Here is a 5,221-nt window from a genome sequence, read left to right on the forward strand (position 1 = left end):
TGCCTTTGGCCAAAGAATAGAACCCAAATTTACCCCTCTCCAGATTATACAGGCTCCACCCCACTTTGGCTCTTTGTTGGTGATGTCGGACCCGTTGGTCTCTACTCTTCTTCAGAGCATTTCATTCTTACAGTCCTGTTGCCTATCATAGGGACAGTTCTAGGCGCTGTTCTCACAACCACCTTAGGAAATGGGGCTGTTTCTACCCACTGTCCAGGTGAGGCAGCTGAGGCCAGAGATGTTAAGTAACTTGTGCATGGTTACAAGTCTGTAAGTACTGGGGCTGGAATTCCAATCCTGAGAGTCTAGCCCCAGCGTGTGTTCTCTTATCAGTCCAATTGGGCCACACATTTTCACTCTGTCCACTGACAATCCATTCTTTTTTATTTCCTGTAGCTTTGGGTTTGCTCTTTGCTGTCTTCCCTTCCTTAACGCCAGCTCAAAGGCTGCCTTCTCTCTCCCTACCCTCCTGCAAGTCAGACTCTGCCTTCCTCCTCCACACCCCCATCTTTTAGGGCCTTCCCCTGACAAGTCTTTAGAAGTCCCCAAGGGTAGGAAGGAACTTTGAGTCCCTCTCCAGAATCTGTCACATCTGAGAGCACAGAGAACTGAACTGGATCAGAAGCAGCAGATCCCGAATGAATGGTGTCGGTGTGCAGACCGATTAAAGCTGGAGAAAGAGAGACCCCAGAGAAGGCTTCTAGAAAGGGTAGTTCTTGGCTAGACCTTAGAGGATGAGCAAATGTGCATGTCTGTGGGTGGCTGAGACAGGAAAAAGGATACGCACAGGCCCAGAGACCCCAATGCAAGAGCGTTTCTAGAGGTTGTTTATTAAACCAAACCCACCAGAGCCAAGACTGAAGGGAAAATAGCATGTCATCAGGAGGTAAGAACCTCAGACTTTCTGAGGACCAGCAGGTGGCGTGGTGGTTAAGGCACTGGACACTCCCACATGGCCGATCACAGCTCGAGTCCTGGACCTGGTAGCTTGCTTTCTCACTTTCCCTCTGAGTGTGTGTGTGTGTGTGTTTCTCTCTTTGGTCAAATTAAAATAAGTGAATGAATAAATAAAATTAATTTTTTTAAAAAAAAAAAGAACCTTAGACTTCCCAGTATGAAGACCTACCCCAGAAACCCCTAAAAGGTTCTGCTCCTTAGGTAGTCCCAGAAAACCTGAATCCTTCTACTTCTAAGTACAAGAGAAGTACTTGGGCACTGGGGAGTGGGGGAGACATTCCAATTTAACCAGGTTTAGACTCTTTAAATACTTTTTATTGGACAATATGGTACATAATTAACTGCAGGGTTGGAACTGTTCCGAATTGGGTTCTATTTTAAATAAATCAGTACTGACATGTGGAGATTTTACTGCATTTCCTTTGGAACCAGGCCATCTGAATCTTTGCCATCTATCGGATTCCAGCGGGAGATCCCAGCTGGTGCCCTGTGACACCCACCCAAGCTAAGGGCAGCTCCTCTCTAAGCTTTGTACGGTCATCACACAAACATCCTCCCATGTGCAGGGTCCAGCCAAGGAAAGGGGACTGGCCGTACAAAAGGGTGTTTCTGGAAGTGGACCTGGGTGGACTGTCATGTGGTCCCTTGTTTGGGAAGGATTCTGAAAAATATATGCTATTGCTTTGGGTTATTCATTGACTGAATGTCTCTGCAAGAGAGAGAATGGCTTAGGGGAGAGCGCCTGTACTACCTGGATTAAGTCTTTGCTCATCTTAATACCTTTCCTTTAGGTAAATTTCAAGAATATAATGAATATATAAATACTATTATATATATATATATATATATATATATATATATGTACCAGAGAGAGAAAGATGGGGTGAGAAATCACCCCTCGGGGGGATAACTGCTCCCCAATCTCTTGTCCTCCATTTTCCTCTCAGTATGTTGGGTATGCATGCACCCATGCCTGGAGTGTTTTTCAAGCCATTGGGGTCCATACCTGAACCATGCAGTAGGCCATGTGGGATCCAACCCGCTTAACCTCTACATCACTGTCTGGTGCCAAGAATATATAAATATTATTTTAAACTAGTGATTAAATAAGAAAAACTCCTTCTTCTCAGAAGATCCTAGACCCGCTGCAACTTCCTTGTGGTTTTGAAAAAGGCCGCTTGTCTCCGTCGTGTTTCCTTGGTAACCATCACTAACAGAGAATCAAATATAGATGATAAGGTCTTCATAAAATGATAAAAATCTTTCCTTTTGCCTCTGCATGTTTGCCTTAGAGTCTTCATAAGTAAAAATAAAATAACATTTTTTTGAGAGGTTTTTGCTATAGGGCGCGTGCGCTCGCCATACAGACAGAGAGAGACAGAGAGACAGAAAGCGAGAAATCACCCCCCCAGGGGGGATGGCCATGCTGCAATCCCTACTCTTCCATTCTCCTCTCGGGATCTTGGGCGCACACACACACATGCCTGGCGTGAGTTTAAGCTGCTGGGTCCGGGACTCGAATTACATGGGAGTCCAGCAACATAGCCATTATGCCAACTGCTGGTCCCAAAAATAAAACAACATTTAATGGACACTTTTCCATCTACAAATTACCTTACTGGTCTTGATTATATTTCAACTCATTCTGCAAATGAGAAAACATTGTTTTGAGAATTTTATTGACTTCCCTAAGATGACCAAGTTACTAAGTGCAGTAGTTTCCCCCTATCCATGGTGTCACCTTCTGCAGCTTCAATTACCCATATCAGGACCAGCAGTTGGCGTAATGGCTATGTCGCTGGACTCCCACGTAGTCAACCGCGGTTTGAGTCCCGGACCTGGCGGCTTAAACTCACGCCGGGCGCATGTGTGTGCGTGCCCAAGATCCCGAGAGGAGAATGGAGGAGAAGGGATTGCGGCGTGGCCATCCCCCCGGGGGGTGATTTCTCGCTTTCTGTCTCTTTCTGTCTTTCTGGTGAGCGCACACACCCTATAGCAAAAACACCTCTCCCCACCCAAAAAAAATGACCCGTATCAACTGAGGTCCGAAGGTAGATGGGTACAGCATAATATTTTGAGAGGCAGAGAGAGACCCTATTCGTGCAACTCTTCTTAAAGTATAATGCTATAATTGTTCTAATGTATTGTTGTTGTTAGTCTCTTACTATGCTTAACTTCTAAATTAAACTTAATCATGGCTATGTATGTATAGGGGAGAAAAACATATGGTACTGGGGCCAGCAGGTGGTGTGGTGGTTAAGGCATCAGATTCCACATGGTGGTTGATTCCATGGTTCGAGTCCCAGACCTGGCAGTTTGAAAAACATGCTGGGCTTGTGTGGGTGTGTGCCTGAGAGAAGATTAGAGGAGAAGAGGTTGCAGTGTGGCTGTCCCCCCCTCATCCCTTGGGGGTGATTTCTTCTTTCCCTTTCTCTGTGTTTCTCTCTAGTGAGTATACGCACTCTATGAAAACAAAACAAAACCAAAACTTAAAATTTAAAAAAAAGGCATATATATGTATATGTGACTCAGTGCTATTCACAGGGGAAAGTGCCCCAGCCAATAAACGGAGGTAGGCCCAAGGCTAGGATACAGCGTCTAACTCATTTAAGACCACTGCAGACCGCAGGCCCCAGCCCACTTTATAGCAAGCACCTTTCAACATATTTATATCCCACAGAACACATATATTTTTGCTGTATAATTTTATGATTCCAATTTGGAGTTGTGCTATAATTTCTTTCTCATGATTCAAACTGTGTTATATTTTTATGTAGCCATATAAGGCTTGAGTTGAGTGGCAGCTGACTCATGGATATCACATTACACTTGGCCGACAATTAAAAATTTATTTCCATTTCAATGTTTTATTTGCATGTTTAGGAGCCAAACCTATTTTTTTTTTTTCCAGGCCTGAAATATTGTGGGTCCTTGAAAGGTCACAAGCCCTGAGCACCAAGGCAAGAAGGCGTCATGGCAGAAAGTCTTGTTCTGACTGGGGCATCACTCAGCCCAAGCACAGGGCTGTGATGTGAGCAAAGGCCTCAAGGCTGGAATCGCAGAAGGCAGAGACTGACGTGGCTGCCACTGACCCCGACGGCTGGGGCCGAAAGGACGGGATCCAGCCAATCTCTGGCCTGACAGCAAGCTTTACCTTGGTAGATCTTCTCTGGGAAAGCTCATTCCCTGTATTCTAGAACAGGCTGGGCTCTTACACTAGACTATGATATTCATCTACATAGAGAAGCCAGCATCCAGCAAAACTGCAAAGGTAACCAGAGGGGCCAGGCGGTGGTGAAGTGGTAAAACAGTGCTCTGCAAGAGTAACCCACGTGGGAAGGTTTCGGGTTTGCATCCAGAGGCCTTCCTGACTATTCCAGCCTATGTGTGCCCATGATCCAGAGCTGGCTGAAGCTGGGGGTGGATCACGGCATGAAGACCCTGCTATGAGTGCTGTCTCACTGTCTCTTGCTCATGGAAGAAGTAAATACATTTAAAAAAAACACAAATTATCAGGGGACCAGCAGGTGCTGGACTCCCACATGGCTGACCATGGTTCAAGTCCTCGACATAGCAGCTCGAACATTATGCCAGATGTGTGTGTGTGGCACTCCCAAAATCCCAAGAGAATGGAGGAGAAGGGATTGGGGCATGGCCATCCTCTCTGGATGGGGGATTTCTCACTTTCCCTCTCACTGTCTCTCTCTGTCTCACTCTGGTGAGCACATGTACCCTATGGTAAAAACCTAATAGATAAATAAATACTGACTGACTGACTTGACAAGAGGGAGTTTCTTTTTTACGTTGGTAGATCTCTCACTAACACAAACCTCATGAGCCAGTATTTGACACTCAGGGGTGCTGCGGTTTGTACCCAGAGACAAACTGGTTGTAACTGCCCTTATTACCAAAAACCCCCACCCCAGAGGGAGCCAGGATTGGAGAGGAACAGACACAGCATAACTAAGCTCCTCCTTCCATGGCCAGGAGATTCCAAATTATCCCACCCCGCCCAGGACAGAGGCTGTTTCTACTGAACCGCCCTCTCTATGTAACATATGTACAATATATGTAACATATTCCCAATAATTCTGCCTAAGGTGTTTTTTTGTTTGTTTGTTTGTTTGTTTGTTTGTTTGTTTGCAGTCTGAAAACAGCCACTGTTTATTTACTGACCAGATTACAAAAACAATCATGGTGGATACCTTAGTTCATCCTTCTAATAAGTCTGTTGATCTGGTCTTCCCTGTTGCCAGCATCTCCA

Source organism: Tupaia chinensis, unplaced genomic scaffold (genome assembly GCF_000334495.1).
Source record: "Tupaia chinensis unplaced genomic scaffold, TupChi_1.0 Scaffold144276_1, whole genome shotgun sequence".
NCBI lineage: Eukaryota > Metazoa > Chordata > Mammalia > Scandentia > Tupaiidae > Tupaia > Tupaia belangeri.